A 21,003-nucleotide genomic window follows, 5' to 3' on the forward strand; every position below is an offset into this window, starting at 1 on the left:
ATTGAAAACACGCCTCACTCACAATCAGACTTCTGTGTGCGCTGCTCCATAAAACTGCACGTTAATAGTATGCAATTAATACATTATGTAGCCCTGCTTTAAAAACCGAGACACCTTTAATTATGATTATTGTTATGATCATTAAAGGAGTACTCGATTTTCTTCTTTGCATGCTTTGCTCTCGATTCCGACTGTCAGCTGGGGTACCTGGCTGGGAAAGTGCAGGAGAGGTGACTTTCGGAACACGAGTGAGACCAACATGAAATGAACGGCAGGAACACTGCGCAAGATAAAGTAGGGAAAATGCAGTTTCAGCACGGAGATAAGGGAGAAAAGACACCTCGGTAAGGACCCTTTTGAATTTTAAGATTCTTTTTTGTTTTGTGGTGGGTGGGGGTAGGTGGGTGGTGGTGGTGGGGTGGGGGCAGGTTAGAATCTAAATGACGCTGAGGAGACCCTCACGTGGTTTGATGGCTCTCACTTCACCCCTTGTCTTTTTGCCCTGGTGGTTTTTTCATCCTTTCCATTGCTGATGCGTTCTTCTCGGCTTTTGTAATGAATTAACTGTCCTTACCATAGCTGTGCCTGCGTTCCCTTCACTGCCTCAACTTTAACATCACCCCCCCCCCCGTCAGTGCCTTCACGCTCCCCTCCCGTCTCTACAGGAGCGGAACAATATTATGGCCGGCTAAGGACGTCGGGCTTAAATAGTTGCCCTGCATCCCACCCTTCACTTGTCTTGCACTGAATCGAGGTATCTGGTTTTTACACTTTAACGTTGGCTTTCCCCCGGGTCGGGGCGCAGTCTTTAACCTCAGGGCAGTCTTTGCAGACAGCCATGCCTTGTAAAGTTCGGTGTTCCGGGGGGAAATACCCCGGACGCCTGGGTTCTCTCCTCCAGCCCAGTTTTCAGGTTTCGTTCCTCTCCCTCCCTCCCTTCCGAGCACCCGGCTGCCCGGCTGGAGGGGACTCCCCGAGCCCGCTCTTTCGAGCCCGTCAGGTCTCTCTCACCCCCCTCCCCCATCTGCTGGGTCCGTGCCCACCCGCCGCGGCCGCGTGCCGTGGGCTCGGAGCTGGCCGCGGCGGGGCAGGTCCCCCCGCGCGGAGGGAGCTGGGGAGAGCCTGGGCAGTGGCCCTGCTCCATGATTGGAGCAGGCGAGAGGCTCGCTGAGCCCGGGGCCCGCGCTCTGGGCCGAGCCCATTCCGAGTGAAGTGAGTCAGTGCAGCCTGCGGCTCCCCCGTGCACTCGCTCCCTCGCTCACTCAGACGCTGGCGGCGGCGGCGGCGGCCACTGGCTTCACCCTCAGCCCCGGTCTCGCCCCGTGCCCGGCCTCTCCCGGTAAGTCCCTTCTCCTTCCCGCTCGGGCGGCTTTTCGGGGGTTGCACGGGACGCGGCCTCGGCGCCTCCGCCCCAGCAGCGGCGGCGGCGGCAGCTGGGACAGGGCTGGGGCGGGGCGGGAGGAAAAGTTTGACAGGGAGCAGGGCGCAGTTCCCCTGCCTCCCGGGGAGCGCCCGAGGGGCTGGCTCAGCCCGCTGGCAGGCTGGAGATGCCCCCCGGGGCGGCACGGCGGGGCCGGGAGCGCTGGCAGCAGGGCGCACTCCCTGCTTGCACTTCCGCGGGGGCAAGCGGCGGCTCAGCCTGGCCGCCGCCTGGCTCGTGTCCGCCCAGCCCCGCGCCGGGTTCACAGGGGGCGGCTGTGGGCGCAGGCTGGCGGCAAAGCGCGGGGCCAGCTGCTGCTCCAGGAGGCTGGGCTGGTTGCGAGCAGGGCGACAGGCTCCGCAGGGGAAGTTTCCTGCCTCTGGGCTGGGGGTGTGTGTAATGTGGGTAACGTTACTTCCCCAGGTGGGTGTGGGTGGAGGGAGATATCCCAGAAGAGGTTAAGGATCCGCTAAAATCCTGCTGCCACCAGTAAGGTCATGGGGCTAGATTCCCTGCTTATTGGTAAAATATGTGGAGCCTTCCGTAGGGCAGCCGAAACCTGGGACGTGTGCTCGGTGGTGTTTGCCCGGCAATAAGGGTTGAATTAAGGTGCTGCCTTGGTTTTGGCTGAATGGCTGAAAGACAGCCTTCGGAGGGAGTTTCTATGCAGCCCATGCATGTGTGTATAACACACAGCTGTGAAATATTCGCCATCATCACCTCGGCTAGATTTGCAAAAAGGAAAGGAGGACTTGTGGCACCTTAGAGACTAACCAATTTATTTGAGCATGAGCTTTCGTGAGCTACAGCTCACTTCATCGGAAGCATACTGTGGAAAGTGTAGAAGATCACTTTCCGAGCTATAGCTCATGAAAGCTTATGCTCAAATAAATTGGTTAGTCTCTAAGGTGCCACAAGTACTCCTTTTCTTTTTGCAAATACAGACTAACACGGCTGTTACTCTGAAACTTGGCTAGATTGTACGTGGAATAGTTGCAAGAGAAGCTTTGTGCCTTCCGAGTTGCGTGTTTATTACTGATATTTCTCAGTAATCCCCCAGTTTTACCTTTTCAAGCACTTGTATACTTTGAATATATCCACTTCTGAGTGCTTATTATTTTTGGTTTGATCATTAGATATACTGAATGGTAGCAGGAGAATTATGTCTTTATGTCTGCTCTCCCACACTTATCCTTTTAAACTTCCTTTAGTTTTAATTTCTTCATACACTTTATTTTCTGCCTGGCTGCTGGCTTTGTGGCTATTTCCCTATGATTTTCCCATATTTTGTTCCTTTTCATAATAGCAGCGCCAATATTTTTCTGTCCTCCTACAATTCATGATTCAATTAAGTGGTATCAATGGTACCTTTTAAGTTGTACAGCTCTTGCAAAAAGTTAAAGGGTGTTTTAGATCTATTTTCCTAAACCTTTCATTAAACTGAGATTATCTAGTGAGAGTCAAAACTGGTTGTAGTACATTTTAGATGAAGTGCACTGATATAAATATATTTAGTGATCAGATGACTTCCTAGCCCTATTTGAATATAAATAATCATATTTATAAAACTAAAATGGCAAGATAAAATTAGCATAGACTTCCATGCATGACTCTATTTACTATGAATCTACAGAACAGCAAATAAACTTTTACTTTTTAGTCAAAATTCTAATCCTACTGTATATTAGTGTTGGAGTAATAGTTTGTAGTTTACATTCTGTCCGTGTAATTTTGAGTTCACTAGGGAAAGTGGGATACTTAGGTCTATGGACTGCACATGGAGAACTGTCACATTCCTTAGGTTTAACCCTTTATCCACTTGCATAGTTTCATTCAAGCAAATGGAGCAGACTGAACAGACTGCTTCTGGCTAAGACAAGAAATCAAAACTTTAATTACATTAGCTTAGGTACTATTGAACTCATACCTGATAAATACATTCTGATTAACTGGGGAGGGAAGGGACTTTAAATTGAGTGTTTGACAGGTTCTTAATTAAAATAAATAAGAAAAGGCAAATCAAACCAATACACTATTAAAGTGATGTCATACCAAGATATTTTGGTGTTGAATATCTTATCCAATTCTTAAAAGAAGACTTTTTTTTTAAATATAGGGATATTGTAAATTAAGTTATAATTCAGGCCTTACATTACTATTTCAAACACACACGTGCACAAACACTGGCTAACTTACTACAAATCTGTGCAAATCTTTGCAGGAAAAAAATCCTCAACTCAAAAAGCATTTCAGGATTTAGTTTTGAATAGCATCCACCCCCACCTTCCAGCAATTTATTCCCAAAGGTTAAACAAATCATATAGTACTGGATAGAGTTACATGTTACAAGAATTTTATAAATGATCTGTCAGTGTAAGTTCTAGATGTGTTTAGTGTGTTTCTACCTTAGGATTTTAGTGCTGCTAAAATGTTACTCAGTTTTGATTATATGTTGGGCAGTCTTTAGTCCCCAAATACATATTTTAACTATGTGTCTTATATATTAGACACATCTTTCTCCTTATACTTTTGTAGTAGTGTCTTCCCATCCCTTTTATTTCTCTTCTTTGAAATACTTTTAATGAAGTTTGCTTTGAATTCTGTGTCATACTCTTAAACAATGCAAGACTTTAATTCCATAGAGGGATTTAAGTGAAATAAGCCATGAGAGCAAAATGCAGGTTGTCACAAATTTCAAGATGGACTTTGTTGTTGCAAATTTGTTATTTGTATGTTATCAGGTTAAATTTTTTCTGTCTGAAATGCCAATTTAATTTCCATATCTAAAATCATGGTTGCTTATTGGTATTATGACACGAGGCATTGATGTGACTTTGCTATCTGCTGTTATATGGAAAACGTATTTTGTGTGTAAACAAATATAAAATCTTTCGATAACAATCTGTGATCCAACAACATTGCATGAGCAAAATAACTAACCACTGATGAGGCAAAACCCTTTCTACTGCACTTCACGCAAAATGCCAACTCTCCCCTACCTAGATGTAAGGCTAATTTGATTGGTTGTTTCTCACCAGAGTAGTTCATTAATGATGCACTGTCAGTCGTGTCCAGGCCCTCAGCAAAGCACTGTTTCATCTCTTTCCTAGTTATATGCACTCAGTTAGGGCTAAAGAACTCCAAAATCTTTTGCAATCATGATGGTATCTGGGCATACCAAAATGTTACATTTCTTTCCCTTCCTTTTACTTGTGTGTGCAATTCTTAAATACTGGAGAACTTAACAGAATGGGTTAGCAGAGTCTTTTAATGCAGTGAGACCGAAAAGGACCTTTTAATTGACAACTTTTAGAAATGTTTTAGTTACCTTGGAACTGGTTATTTTCGCGGTAAATACATTTTTCTGGAAAAGGCAAATGGGCAAATGTAGGGTTATGCCTTACTTCCTTTAATCATGCAAATAGTTATGTAGAAGTCAGTGGGACCCTACTCCAGACAGAAGTTGTTTACATGAAGTGTTTGCAAGAAAGGGTCCTGTGAGCCTGATACAGCTTCCATTGAGGTCATTGGTGGAAGATCAAGCCCTGCATAACTAATGCTGCACCATACATTTTTCTAACACCCAGTTGCTCTTTTAGTCTATATTTTATATTTGCAACTTTCCCATCTGTTAATTTAAAGAGATTTTGTTCATAAAATACATTTTAGCAAGACACTTTCAATATAATGTTCATCCACAGGTTGAAAAAAATTACCTTTCATGCGATAATGTCTTACTCTGGTTTTCATTTCATTTCTGCAACTATTCACTTTCACAACCAACAGAGTATTTTTTTTCCTCTTATGGACTTGGTCCTGCACTTCTTACTCAGGCAAAGCTCCCACTGACGTCAAACATCTCTGAGAATTTTGTCTGAATATAGAATTCAGGTTTGAGCTCTACGGGTTCACGTTTAATTTGGCATTCTGCAAGATGATGAAGTAGGAGGGCAAAATTTAATATGCTTACTTGGTAGCATAGTAAGACTAGTGTAGGTAGAAAGCTGGCAGTCTAAAATTACTTTGCTAAATTTAAATGTAAGTAAAAAATAGGCAATAGAAAAAAAAATTAAAGGGTATGTCTAAATATGGAGCTGTGGACATATCTGTTATATTTAACCTGCATTTTAACCTCTTTTATTTATAGATAGTGGTGTGTGTATAAGCTGTTGGACTTGATTGAGTATAGGAAACAGTAATTTAAGAATGAAAACTAAAGGGTATACACTTCTTTAGATACAGAACATGCATGCGTACGGCTGATTAACATAGATGTGTGTATGAAAAATAAAATATCTGAGTTAGACATTTTTTATGTTGACTGGAGAACTAAAGTGATATTTGATCTAGAATAAACATGAATGGATTCACTAAAGGTCTGATTCCCATATATCTAATGCAGGCAAAACTCCCACTAAATTCAACAACTATTTTACCTGTATAGAGTAGGAGATTGTGTCCTAAAGATTTTTTTTCTCAGTTACATTGCAACTACACTCTGTTAGTGCTTTTTAATTTAGAAATTTGTTAGGAGAAATAGATTGTTCTTGCATGCTGCTTGCATCAGATGAAATCCCTTCTGGGCACAACTTCATTCCAATAAGAAAAACTTTCTCCAAGACAAAAAGAACAAAATCGCTAGTTATTTTTATTATATAAGAAAATTAATATTTATATGCTGCATTATCAAACAGAAGACAATAACCATATGTTTTCATTTTATCTTGAGGTACAATACACAGAGTCATAAGTATGCCTTGATGGAGAGTAGTTTTAAACTAAGGCCACAAGCTTGTAACTACTTACTACACACAGGAGTAGCCCCATTGAACTCCATGTGACCAGTCATGTGTGAGGTTACTTGTGTGCGTATGCCGTTGCAGAACTGAGACTTTATTTTTGAGTTAAGGATGTTTTAAAACAGAGGATCTAATCCATTAGGAGCCCATCATCATGGCGTTTGGGTGGCTGTTAAAGTATTCTTTCACTGTCATGTCTTCCCATTTCTTAACTATCCATCTATTGGTGACATGCTTGTATTTGTGCCTTTAATATAACAACCAGTAGATTACTCATATATTCTGACATTGTGTAGTATTGTTAAAATAATTAAAATGGTTACCTTTTAAAAAAGGGCGGGCCTAAAGATAAGCATGATTTCCCTTCACTGATTTTCACTGCATTTTGGGACCTTTTTCAGGATCTGACATTTAACCCAGAATTTTCAACCATAGGTGCCTAAAGTTAGGTAGCTAAATTCATGTTTAGGCTCTCAGATGAGGGGCTTGGTTTCCAGAGATGCTAAATATAGATTAAACCCAATTCTGAAAATTTTGGAGTAAAAAGCAGATTCTGCAGAAGGTTCAAAATCGAGTGCAGATGTATTATCACTTCACAAGGATCCAGGTACTGGATTGGCTGTTCAGAGGGCTTTGCAATGGCTTAATAGGTGACCTCTACTTGAGAGCAGGGGGCAAGAGTTTGTGGGTGGGACAGCAGAGTGGAAGCAGAGCATGGCCAGTGCATCAGACAATAATACCACAACTTCATTTACAGCAAGGGGACATAGCAGGTTACAGCCACAGCTATAGCAAATGGGCTGGGCTGTAATAGCAGCAGCACCTTGGCAGGCCCAGACCAGCTGACTTGGGCTCAGGCTGTGGGGCTGTTTCACTGCTGTGTAGACTTCTGGACGCAGGCTCTGGTACCCTTCCACCGAGCAGGTAATAGCAGTCCTGACCAGGCTGGTGAGGAGTAAGATTCTATTCCCTGTCAGGCCCAAGCATAGATCCCTTGCACAAATGGCTTTACTTCAAGCTATGCACTAAACACTATGAATTGGCCATAACTGCCATTTGTTCTAAGGCTTTGTGTAATTAGCAAAATGTTGTTGTTATCCCTCAGTATTGCATCATGGGGATTTTTTAAAAAAAAAAACAGCCTTCAGAACATACAAGATCTTTAAGCATAAAAGGGGGAAAGCTACCACCATGAGTCACCAATCAACCCTGTCCACAAACTGACTCTGTAGGTTTGGGCAGTCTGGAGTTTTGTTAAACCGTCCACAGAAATCCAGCATTTTAGGTGCTCAAGTGCACTCAGTCTTCTTTGAGTTCCCTTAAAATTCTCACAGTGCCCAAGAACACGAATGTCTTCTGGAAGTCACTGATCATGATGTCTTGCACTCCTAACATGTTCTTGAGCTGCCCCATAGGGATTGCTCCAAGTGCTCCAGTAATCGCTGGGGTCGTCTTTGTTCTAGTTTTCCATAAACATTCCCCTTCGTGGCAGAGTTCTCCATACTTTGCTATCTTCTCTTTCTGTTTCTGTCTGCTGGCATGGCAATGTCAATTAATATGGTCTTGCCTGTCTTCTTTTCTGTAGCAGCTATGTCCAGCCTGTTTGCCTGCACTATTAAGTCTGTGACAATTGTCAGATTGAATTATTTTTCATGTTTATATTACGTGGTACTGCTGAGAGTCCTCAGTGAGGATCAGGGCCCTGTTGTGCTACTTGCTATACATATTCGTATCTTCTAAATTATGCAGATTACAAACTTTAGCAAAGCTAGGAAAGTGTTGTGATTAGCGGTAGTGCTGTATGTTGGCTAATTTGTTTTTGCTGATTAAAAGTAGATATGTTTAGTATGCGGGATATGTTTTGATCAAACTGTTTTTTTTAAAACTATTTTCTTTCATTCAACAGTTTCAGTGTATTCAGTCAATAAATGATTATCTTAACACAATAGAATTTATGCATGAAAGTCACATAAGTTTCTTGAACTGTACAGTGAAATGCTTAAAAAAGTTAAGCTCTGCTTAAAAGCACAGCACAATACAGCACAGTTTTATACTTTCCAGTATTATTTAGAAAATTAAAATGGTCTGTATAAGGAAAGAAATGACTGGATATGCAGAAGCAAAGGCTTCTAAGCTAATTTCAGAAAGCGTTCTAAGGAAAGCGTTGTCAGTTCTGGATAAACTCCCTAATAGATTTAAATTTTGATTTAAAATTCAGTTTATGAAATGGACTATTCTCTATAGAGTACAGAAATTAGCTACTGAGGATTTATGGCATTACTTCAAAAGTAACGTGATATATTTCATTACAACATATAATGGGACTGGACTTCAAAGTCTGCTTTAGAAAGAATCAGATTTTTTTTTTTGTCGAACCCCATGTAAAATAGGTATGATAAAATTAAGCCATGAGTTTTCAAAAGAAACTTTTACTGTCACAGTTGCTGCTCTGAATGTAGTTGACTGTTCAAAAGTTTATAGGTTTTCTTGGAATACATTTGTTCCAGTGGCATTAAAAGTAGACTTTAACAGAAACAATTGATGTAAAAAATCAAGGGCCCACTTCTGCTCTGATTTACACCCCATGCACATACTGATTTAATTAGGTTTGCCTAGAGTGAAATTCAGAGAATATGGTTCAATAACTTTCTTTCCATTTACAAGTTATCTAGTATTTTTACAGCCAACCATCCACACGATATTCTGCATCTCTTACAGACAACACAAGCTAAATCATCTGCCACCATGTATGTCAGCGTCCTGAAACTATGAGGAACAGATCTAAATAAATATCACTAAGGCCCCAATTCAGCACAGCACTTGGGCATGTGCTTGAGTTTAAGCACATGCTGAAGTGATTTGCTAAATCAGAATTTAAGATTTTGATCCTATTGTTCTTATTCAGGTAAATCCCTCACTGACTCAATAGCAGTTTTACTGAAATGAGAATTGCACCCTTAGGGACTGATCCAAAGCCCAGTGAAGTCAATGGAAAGACTCTGATTGACTTAAATAGATTTTGGATCCGGCCTTAGAATACTAGCAGCTGATTTCAGAGAGATTGAACAAAAATCATCTGACTGTAAGGAAATCAACTGAACAGAATGCTAACTTCATATTTTAAAATGAATAATAAAATTGCTTTAAAGTTAGCAGATTATGTTTTTAGTAGCATGTACTATAATAGTCTTGTTTCTACAGATACACAATGCAATATAGCTTGGGAGCTGATCACTGCTTAAAAATGCATATAGACTACCAAAACAGCAATAACGTTTGCCAGTCAAACAGATGCTAAATCCACCCTTATTCTATAGTATTTTCACCAAGAAAAGGAAAAGCTATTTTATGCTTTCTGGTGTGATATGTATTTTAAATTCAGTCAAAAATGTGAATGTTTTATCCATAAAATGTTTCAGTGTTAAGTTAGTTCTGAAACAAGACAGACATATACTGTACTTTACTGAGATTCCATTCTGCTGATGACAGAACTAAGATAGCTTTGAAATGTCAATTTGTGTGTGTTTTTTTTTTTAAAGAAGTGTTCAAATGTGTTTGACATTTTAAACATTGAGTGAATTTCATCCACTCTATGGTGCAGAGGGCCAGCAGAAGGCCTCTGAGCCACTTAAATCTCTCAAGCCCCACATGCACTCTCAAAGCAGGGCTAAAGTAGCATATAAGCTTTGTGCTGGCCCTCTGCATAGAGTTGTTTTTACTCCGTGAGTGGTATCTTATCATGTGACTCCTCAAAGTGTTGGCTGAGCAACTAGGTGCAGCTCTGAAGTTGCGGTTATATTTTGAAAAGTAACTCTGTAAAAGCTAGCATAGCGGGGGGTAGGGCTGTTCCATGGTTTGTTGGCTTTCAGTGAGTTCCATGGCAGTTGACTGGGGAAAAGGGCTTAACTGCCAGCCTTACAAATTTAATCTAGATGCTGAGCACTATTCCTTCTGGCTTGTGCAACAATACCAGTGGTAAAGATTCTGCAACTAGAATTTGGTGAACAAATTTCTTAATGAGGTGTTAGCCAGATTAGAATCCCACTAAGTCTCTCATTGCTGTGGTGGTTCTGCAGGACTAAAGAGGACTGAAAAGTAGTGAAAAATCTATTTCAGTCACTGAAGTAAGCAGACATGACTCAGAATACTCACAGGGAACAGATCTGTTGAGTAAAAAGGTGCCATTTTTACACAGTTTTCTGCCCATAAGTGCCCTTTAAACTCTTACGAAAATAACATACTTGCTCTGGCACTTCTCTTGGAAAGCTGAAATGTGAGTGAGAGAGGGTTGCTTTGCTGTATTTCAGCATCCACTTCAAAACTGAACAAATTGTGTGTGATATTTGTAATGAATATATGGCATCAGACCATATTGCACTTAAGAGAAATATTGAAAGAAGCTATTGGAACTCACTGGGAAGGGGATTCCTGTTTGGATCATTTCAACATTGGGGGGAGTGTGACTCCCATTTCCCTTAAGTCTGTATGTTAATGGTAAAATGAATCATAAGTCTCAATCATCCTAGATTCCCAGTAAAAGTTCTAATATAGGCGTTGCAAGTAAATTTGTGAGATTTGTATTAAGACTCTTGTAATCATTCACTGCAGGTTACACTTAGAATATGCAAAGTGAGCGGTCTAAGCTAAAAATGAGTTTGGAACCACAGTGACGTAAGCCATGAGTGTTTATGGTCTTTGAGAAAATGATGTAATCACTGGCAACCAAAACCCTGAAGTGGTAATGCTGATATTCCAGTGAGAATAAAATGTTCACTGCTTCTGTGCATCTGGGGCCTAAGCCAGCACCCACTGAAGTCAATGGAGCTATGCTGATTAACACCAACTGACGATCTGCCCCAAATGAGACTTTCCATTGATTTCAGTAGAAGTTGGATCTGGCCCCTATTTCACAATCTGTCATGGAATCAGCATCCAGGTTAAAGAGAGAAATGGATTCACAAAAGGCTACTTACTCCTAAATACATGGTCGAACATTTCTGAGCACTGGTCTGTTTTAAAAGTGGCAAGTGGGGAGCCTAAGAATCCTTGCTGGCCTGTGACAATTCAAACCCATTCATATATTTCACTTCAACCACAAATGTGGACTTGTCAGTCACGTTATCCACTCTCAAAGCAGTAGTCCTATCAAAAGACAGAAGTGTTTAAATGTTCTGTAACAGAGTTGGCAATCATCCACACCCACTCACAGCTAGAGGTCATTCTACAGCACCCTCCCTCTGTTTTCCCCCCTCCTCAGGGCCCTTTAAGAACTCACCGTCCACACACCATTCAAACAAATCCCCTCTTGGCCCACTTTGTTAAGGCCCTTGGTACGCTCCGGTCCTCTAGATCTTAAGCCCAGCTCAGTGCCTTTTTCCTGATTAACCCAAAACAACAAAGCAGAAATTAACAGTTTTCAGCTCAGCTGGCCTTTGCAGTCACTCCCAAGCTTCCCTGCCTGGAGAGCTTTCTCCCACTCACTCCAGCTTTTTCCTTGTCACTCGGGGGCCTTCTTGCTCCCTGAAATCTTCTAAACTCTACCCCCCCCCCCGGCTTTTTTACTGTAACGTCCTGTTTTTTATATATGGGGAATTACCTTATCAACCCAGGTTTGGCTCATCTTGTAATCAGGACTGGCTTAGCTCTAGGCTCTCCAGCCCGGAGGTAAGCCACCCTGTTACAGGTTCTGTCCATATTCAACATTTTCAGTTGGTTTTAAATAAAAAAATATACCAAAGGGTCCCTGTGCTTCCCTAGTTCAAAATAACCCAGGATGAAGGGGTTTGGAAACTTTGCATGTGTTTTCTGTGGATGAAAACCTGATCCCATGGAAGTGATGGGTATTTCCCCACTGACTTGAAGGGGCCAGGATTTCACCCTAATTCTTCCATTGGAAGTAGCAGAGGCTTCAGACATGAAATCCTGCAGATCCCCCAAGATCTGTAGAATTTGGGAGGTGAACCTCCACTCTTATCTTCACATAGGAAGCAAATCCTGCCTTTTCTACAGAAGAATTAGAAGGAATTTCCCCAGTACAGACGTGCAGAGTTTCCAGGCCTTTGTATGGGTTCTTTTCCTGTAGCTAAAAGTACAGGACTATATGCATACAGGCTCTGTGCTTCCTACTATTCCTGTCATTTTCCAGCCCCATTCCACAAAGATTCAGTAGAGCTGTGCTGTCATGGATTTCTAACATCCCCTCCCCTAGCCTTCTGCCTTGGGCCCAGCAGCACTTCCACTGCAGAATACTACTTGTTTTGTCACTTTAAAATGTGAAAGGCATTTAAGAGATAACAAAATTAACAGTTACAAAGCACACACGTTTGCATTGTTCATATATCCTATATCTGAATCTGCCTTATAATATAGACTGCATTCTTGACTTCAGATTTCAAATACAAGCAGGAATGATCTCCTCCTTTTGAGCACATAGAGGAACTGAGTGCCTGAACACAAGGCTTTCTGCAACAGAGTTAACTCTAGGCTTTCAGTTATCCAAGTCCAACCAATTAGTGAGTTTCTCGGAAAGCCTGGAATGAGGTTCGCATAGTTGCTAAACATTTTGTTGCTTTATAGAGTCACCTGTCCTTGCTGTTTAATTGAAGTGTCCCTACTCTCTATATTATTCAGGAACCAAAAGTTAGCCTGTATCAGTGTGCAGTGCTCACAGAGGTGGCTCAGGTGTTAGCTCAACACAGTTTGTTCATGTTGATGCTTCTGAGGCATGTGATGGTCTAAAGGATGCTGTTCCTACATCCTGTGCTGTTGGTAATAATGAATGCTTTGGGGAAATGGACTAAGGCAAACCCATTTCCTTCACAATTAGGGGGAAACTAGTGGTGCAGAAAATCATTAAACATTAGACATCGCTTGACCAAGTCCCTACAAAAATGCCCTCTGTTTAAATTAAGATCCAGTTATGACCCCATTATCTTGAATATCTTGAAAGAAGATCTCAAATAAAAATGTAGTTATGCAGGCCACATGTTAGATTGTTAAAAAAATGGATGCAACAAGAAAACATTCATGCCTGTTATGAAGGGGAAAACATTTGGAGTGAGAGGTCAAGAATAACTCTCCATCCTACCCCTTAAAATTAAGACCATCATTGTCCTGCCAGGATCAGTTTCCACAGGAAGTATCTGTTGCATAAGTTGTAAGTCACGGAGATGGCAGCAAGCCTTCTGTAGCTTCTGCATGTGCACTTGATATTTTTTAAAATGTCTGCTGTCCTTGCATGAATGTAACTTGCTCTTTCATGACAGATCTTTAATAATTTTTCTCCATCCTCTTTTTGACTTGCTCACTCCCATTCAGCACATATGCTGTGTGTGTCCTTCAATGCAGTGAGTAGCCATATTTATGAGTTGCCATACTAATAGTCCTTAACAGGCCAGTTCCACTCTTGCAGTATGACAAGTTTGTGCTGCTCTACTTCTGCAAAGCTGCTCTAAAGTCAGCTTAAACAGCCTCTTAAGGATTGCTGAGTGGCTCCAGGATCATGGAGGTGAAAACATGGCTTAAAACTACCTTTCTCTGCCAAATCCTCCTCAGCAATGCAATGCAATGCACTCCTAGGCCAAACTGAGGATGAGGGCAAATATCTCCAAAGTACGTTATAAACGTTAACTGAGACAAAGAACTAGTTAAGTAACTTGCATAAGACCACAGAGGAGAGCTCAGTACTACAGGGGGAATTAGAATTCAGGAGTTCATGGCTGCCAGTTGTGAGCTTAGACTACTAGACCACATCTTTAATTGATCAGTTATTTTAAGTTAGACTGGAGAGTTGCTGTGCATCAATTTTTATTCAAGTTATCAAAATTTTGGCCTTTTTCAAGGCATTGTAGTAAAGAGCCTGTAACCTTTTTCATTGGGATGTATATTACTGCAAGATCTCAGAAATGCTTCTTCCATGTAACATTACACAACGGCATTCCTAAGGAAAGACACTACAACCAGACAGTGTAATAACTGAACATTAAAGCATACATGGCTTTGAATTATTACTCAGATAAAATCATTAAACTCATAAGTGATAATAAGAAAAATTAGTGATTAGTGGTTTGCCATTTTGGTTCCCAAAGAATAAAAGCAACTTCATTAAACTGACCCCATACTGTCCTTTTTCAGCCTCTATGAAGGGCAAACACTCCTGAAAATCTGAAACTCATGAATTTACGTAATAATTTAGTATTCACATTGGAGTCAATTCATCAAAATACTCTCAGAATATATCAGAATTCCAGTAATGAGGGGTTTAGTCTTGCTTCCAGTGATATAAATGAGAATTACATAGGATCGGATCCTGAGTGTGTGCCTGGAGGAACAACCCTTGCTCCCTGCCACTCCCCCCCAAAATGTGCTAGTCAAACTGGGGCCTGATCTAACTGTCACCAAAGTTAATGGAAAGACTCTCATTTACTTCAGTGGGAGTTGGATTAAATTGATTTCAATGGGAGTTGGATCAGACCCATAGAAAGTACTTCCATTTATTACTCTGAAGTCTATTTTAGCAGTGGCTTTGGGGGCCATGTGCTTTGGAGGGGAAAAAAGGGTTTTGGGGGGGCTACACCCTTATAATAAAAATATAAAAAAAACCTCAGAATTCTGCAGGAATGGTCCAAAACACTCCAGCATACGTCAGTGCGCTACTGCAGTGTTTGGGGTGATGATTGTTTTTAATAAAGGCAGATGTTAGTGGTAATGTTTCCTCAGACTAGCCTTGATTCTAAATACACATACAGTAGCTATTACTGATGGTTTCATGCAGCTGCATTACATTGACTATAGTGTTTTCTCTTACGCAAAAATGGAAAGTTTTGGTGTTTTTTCCCCTTAAAATGACCATTGTGCCTTATTCAAAACAAAAATCAAAGAAGAAACACATTTGGGTAAAAGGCAAAAGAAACAGAACTGTGCCAGGGCAGATTTTTATGGAAATGCTCTCTGAAGTATTTCCATGAAAAGGCAACTTATTCACTCACAGATGGAGGCTGCTTTTTCGTGAGACAGAGAATAATGTACCACACCCTGACGCTGACATGGTGTATAACTTTTCACATATTTTAAAATTAGGCAATAAGGAGGCCATGTTTAAGACACAAAGCTTTTCTTCTTTACTGTGATATAATCAAGTTATCCCCAAAGAGGGAAAAAGTAAACCAGGAAAAATTGATTTTATGGAAGAAAAATTAAAATATAAAATTGCACCAATGAATGAGCTATTGAAATGGAAAATTGCAATATTATAAAAAGCCCAACATTACCTTTAAATAATGTTACAATTATATAACACTTAAGTCTCATAAGCTTTCCATGCATAGAGTTTCTGTTTAATTCAGTGGGAGTTTCATACAGTGAAGGATTTCAGGAGTGGCCTAAAAAAACCCAGTTATGTTTCCATTGAAGTCAAGGGGCCTTTTGTCATTCACTTCAACAGGAGTAGGATTGGGTCTAAAAATACGAAAATGTAAAACATCGGCGCCGACTCCGTAAATGCCCCGGGGCTCAAGTGCCCTCGGGAAAAAAATAGTGGGAGCTCAGCACCCACCAGCCACAGCTGATTGGGGGTGCTGCTGATCAGCTGTTTGGCAGCTGGTGGGAGGCGCTTGTGGGAGGGTGAAGAGCAGCGAGTTGTGGGTGAGTGGGAGCCTTGGGAGAGGGGGTGGAGTGGGGGCAGGGCCTCAGAGGAAGGGGTGGAGTGGGGGAAAGTACATTTTGGGGTGTTTTGTGAAAAGAGAAAAATCTTCTATGGACTCTCACTCTCTATCTGCTTATAAAATGATGGAGGCATCAGTTGTAGCTCCATAATTGAGGTTGCCTTGAGGTTTGCAGTTCTATGCCTGGATCCTACAATAAGTTTTGCATAAGCACAGAGGTCTGCCTGTGTGGAACTCATTGCAGATTGGGGTTAAATCCCTTAGTCTAATATATAACAAATGTGTCAACACCAAATTTATAACATTTACTCTTTGTGTAAAGACTGAATTTTCAGGAAAGTCATAAGTGAGACTCTGTTCCTGCAAGCCTTTAGACATGTGTATGTAAGTGTTTGCAGGATTTGGGCCTAAATCTGTTCTGTAGTTTAGGAGTTAGCAAGTGAAAATAACTCCTTTTCAAAACTTATAATTTGAGTCTGACATTTATTTGGCTCTCTCTAGCTAACAAGTAGCCGGGTTATTATGACAGTTCAAAGTTTAGATTCATCCAGCTCTAGAGTAAATCTCCAACATAAGCTACTTATATGCATTTGACTTTGTGTGTAAGGGTGGGTGTCAGTTTGTATTGGAAGGAAATAAGTTGAGGTGGTGTGTAGGATGTCACTGTGGGTGTGTATTATGTGTGGTTGTGATGCTAAGTCATGTGGAAGTTGTGTGGATGATAAAGTTAACTAGTTGTTTCCTAGATTTGTATTAAATGTATTTAATTTATTTTGATTTAAATAATTTAAAAAGATGCCTACACAAAGGCTCTAGGCACTCTATCTCTTAATGACAATTATAACGTAACCCCAGTAGCATTAAAACTGGAGTTGTGCAAAGAAAGGTAATTCTGTTTCATAGAGGATTTTGATATTTTGCAATTTGGATTAATTCTGATGAAGAAGAACTTTATTGAAATCAGGAATCTCCATGGAACGCTTAGATTTCAACAAATTGGTAAATTCTGACAGAAAAAAAAAACAGTTTTGTTGCAGTTTTTCCAACCAGCTCTAATAGAACAATCATTCTGACAGGAAACTGTCCCCCCCCTCCCCACAAGAAGCTTCTTTCTACCCCTTCATTGCTCTTCAAAAACCCTATCAAATAGATGTTCTTTGCACCATGCATGGAGGGTCACCACATTTGGGCTATTTTGGATCAAGGGTGTGGGGACAAATTCTAGAGTCCTGGGGGCCACTCTGCAAATGCCTTGCCATCTCTTGTATAATGAAGGGGGGTCTAGCTTGGGTGGTTCTGCTGACCACGACTGTGGCATAATGACATTGTGAGACATGACCTCTTAAGTAATTCAGTCCCCAGGTCATTTAGGGTTGTATAGGACATAACCAACACCTTGAACTCTACCTGGGATGAAATGCTGGGCCATTGAAATCAATGGAAGTTTTGCCACTGACTTCAGTGGAACCAGGATTTCACTTCTGGAGATCAGTTAGTGGTCAGAGCAGCTCATGGAGAACTGGTGTCATGTGATCCCAGCCAGATGCCCTGCTCTGTAAGTGAGCTGTTGCTGTACTGGCTTCAGTCTCTTAATGGTTTTATGGTGTAGCCCATATAATGTGCAATACAGTCATTTAATTGTGAAGTGACACAGCCATCGATACCAATGGTTAGGTCTGCAGCCGAAAGGAAAAGCTGTAATCTCCTAGCCAGAGGCAGATGATAGAAATTGGAGTGGGTTACTGCTGTTACATAACCATCAAACAGCAGCTGGGGGAGGTGGGGGTTCCTAAAAATCACCCCAAAGTTGGACCACACCGGTAATGAACATAGGACATACTCTGTCAATCAAAGGGACTGATATTACTTCCAGTATCTCCTCAGGCTCTTTCCCCTAACCCACCGTCATCACTTCAGTCTTGTCTGGATTGAGCTTCAGCTGGTTCATTCTTACCCATGCCCCAATTTCAGTGAGGGCCTGGTTGAGGTGCTGAACTCTATCATTTGAATTGAATGAGATACAGCCATACAGTTGGGTGTCATCAGCATACTGAAAATACTGCACCTCATGCTTCTTAGTAACCCTCTTAATGGACCCATAGACAAGTGGAGGCGACAGACTGGTACCCTGTGACACCTCATGTTTAAGAAAACTTTGGAAAGAGGAGCAATTGCCCACAACTACCCATGGAGATTGTTCTGAATTTACCAAGTTATTCCACTATGTCAGAGAAAACCTTTTTGCAGAAGAAATAGGAATGCATTTTTGTATTCATGACTCTCCAGTGCACAGGTCTTAAGATGTAATTATCTGTTCTTCTAAGAACATCAGTACAGAGTTGTTGAAATTGACTTGACTTTCTGCATTTGCTTTAACACTTCAAGTAATAAGTTAGTTAAAAATTCCAATCACATTGCTCTACCATCTTAGAATTCATCACCAGAAAGCAGAATAGGAACAACATTTGAGTATGGTATAGAAATGTATGGTTTAGTTTCTTTGTACAGTGGCACTTAACAAGTACTCTAGCCTCTTCCTAAAGGCATACAATTCTCTCACCACATTGAGGTTTTGTTATAACATAACTTTAAAATTGGTAGTTATATGCTACTAATGGTTTGAGACTGAATTTATGCAAATATATGCAAATAGAGAGTATACTTTTAAAAAAAAGATGTTAATTAAGGATAGGTAAAAATGTAGATGTGTATATATTAACACTTCTATGAAAGGAACTTTAGCAAAATAATCATAGTCAGGTATTTGATTCACATGCATTGAGGAGCTATGACAATTCATACCAGCTGAGAATCAGCCTCTGAGTCTTTGAGTTTCAGTACTAAGAAGTAAATCCTGACCTCTGTTGGTACACAGAGGAAAAAGGGAAATAGGGGGTAGGAATCTTTTCCTCCCTCCATGGCATTCAAAGGAACTAGAAATCATGCCCAGATAATGAACTAGTCCCTGCATGGCTTGCCCATGTTGATTTATTTACTCTCCCTTCTGTTATATTCTGTATAGCAGTGGTTCCCAAACTTGTTCTGCCGCTTGTGCAGGGAAAGCCCCTGGCGGGCCGGGCCGGTTTGTTTACCGGCTGTGTCCGCAGGTTTGGCCAATTGCGGCTCCCACTGGCCGCAGGATTCGCTGCTCCAGGCCAATGGGAGCTGCTGGAAGCGGCGGCCAGTACGTCCCTCAGCCCACACCACTTCCAGCAGCTCCCATTGGCCTGGAGCAGCGAACCATGGCCAGTGGGAGCTGTGATCAGCCGAACCTGCGGATGCAACAGGTAAACAAACCAGCCCGGCCCCCTGGGGGCTTTCCCTGCACGAGTGGCGGAACAAGTTTGGGAACCACTGCTGTATAGGTTCTTATACCACGCTCATCACCGTAGTATCTGAGGGCCTTCCCGTAGTGCATTTTGTAACATGACTAGCATCTGACACATGTTGTTTGTTCTCTCACCCACCACTCCAGGCAGTTAATGTATTTAGGGGTCAATCCTTTGAGGAGCTTAGCATGCTCTCGATGAAGTCAGTGGGACTTGCAGGTGCTCAGGATCTCACAGGATTGCTTTTCACCTTGTAGGATTGAGCCATGATGATGTAAACAGAAAGCAACAGCTGGCATCATGTAGGGACACTCAAAAGAACATATCTCTGTCCTGCCACAAGCAAATCCTTGTCCTCCAGGAGTCTTTCTGCAATATGACAGGTTTCAGAGTAGCAGCCATGTTAATCTGTATATGCAAAAAGAAAAGGAGTACTTGTGGCACCTTAGAGATTAACAAATTTATTTGAGCATAAGCTTTCGTGAGCTACAGCTCACTTCATCGGATGCATCCGATGAAGTGAGCTGTAGCTCATGAAAGCTTATGCTCAAATAAATTTGTTAATCTCTAAGGTGCCACAAGTACTCCTTTTCTTTCTGCAGTAGATGCACTGATCAGAGCCCATACTCCCTGTCACTGAACCATCCAAGTCAGCATTTAGTCCATATATTAAAATGTAAAATGCCATGGACATCAATGGAACACTTGAGATGACTGAGAAAAGGAGTTCTATTACCAAAGGTTCACAACACTCTTTCATTCAACACAGAACAGAATATTAACCCTTTCGATGATGTCACAGGAAAAAAATACCACCAGTTTATTACTGTTGCATTATGAGTTAGCTTTAAAAGATATGTAAATGTCACTGGGAAAAAATAAAAATGGCCCGGCAGATGTTATAAATAACAATAGCTGTCTTGGAGTGAATGAATGCAAGGCTGAGTTCAATCTGCTTCAGTCCGTAAACTGTTAGTGCAGTGCTCTTGTGGTTTATGATGTCAGAAGTGCATTGGAGTGAATTATAGCCTTCTGTTAACTCTGGAGCCATTTATTATCCTGTGTGTAGCTGAAGATCTGTTTCACTACAAGAAACAATTAATAGAATGTTTTTCCTAAAAAAGAAGAAAAATCAGTGTGTATCAATGCTTTGTTTCCCTACCTCCCTTCATACTAAGCATTAGAAAAGGGATATTGCATCTTTAAACTAAGTCTCCCGTGCCTACATTTTTTAACCCACCACAGGAAAGTTCATAGAGTGTGTCCAGAAAGATGTTTTTGTTCCCCCACCTTGGGTTTCAGTCCCAAGACTGCCAATTAAATTATCCCATAAATCCTCCATTATAGGTAGTAAAACCTAATTTTAGATTTCCTGCCCTCTCCAGTGTCTTGCCTGATTGCTACCAGTTGGATAGTGGCTCAACCTGTTAAGCAGACAATTGTAGTGAATTGGCTGTTTCTTTCTAGGCCACATGTGGAGACCTTTTTTAATATGTAGAATTTTGATTATAATTCTCTTTGGCTATCTTTTACCTTTTAGTTGCTAAAACTTTTTGTAAGGCTGCAACTTAGACATCTGTAATTTATTCTTCTGTAGAAATTATTTGTGGGAGAAAAAGTTATTAAAATGTTGATTGAGAGAAACTGTAACCTGACAGCCACAGCTAAAATAATATTTCATAATTAGTTCTTAGGTAACTCTTGTAAAAGACTGTACTGATAAGGCAAACACATTTATACCATTCCTAAAATGTAAGATGAAAACCATCTGAAAATTAACTACCGTAGTTTTT

At 41.1% G+C, this 21,003-nt stretch overlaps 1 protein-coding gene across 2 annotated transcripts in view; it reads left to right on the forward strand.

Annotated features, from left to right (window-relative positions):
- The first annotated feature begins 202 nt into the window (after positions 1-202).
- The window catches only part of ERG (ETS transcription factor ERG), a 214,242-nt gene continuing 193,441 nt past the window's right edge, over positions 203-21,003 (forward strand). Inside the window, exon 1 of one of the 2 annotated variants that reach the window (XM_084621435.1) lies at positions 203-344. The gene's annotated coding sequence lies outside the window, so the exon portion shown is untranslated. Of the gene's footprint in view, positions 345-1,111; positions 1,340-21,003 lie in introns of those variants that run through there. The other variant, XM_084621434.1, reaches the window with a different exon arrangement.

This window comes from Lepidochelys olivacea (assembly GCF_965140295.1).
Source record: "Lepidochelys olivacea isolate rLepOli2 genome assembly, chromosome: 1".
Lineage (NCBI taxonomy): Eukaryota > Metazoa > Chordata > Testudines > Cheloniidae > Lepidochelys > Lepidochelys olivacea.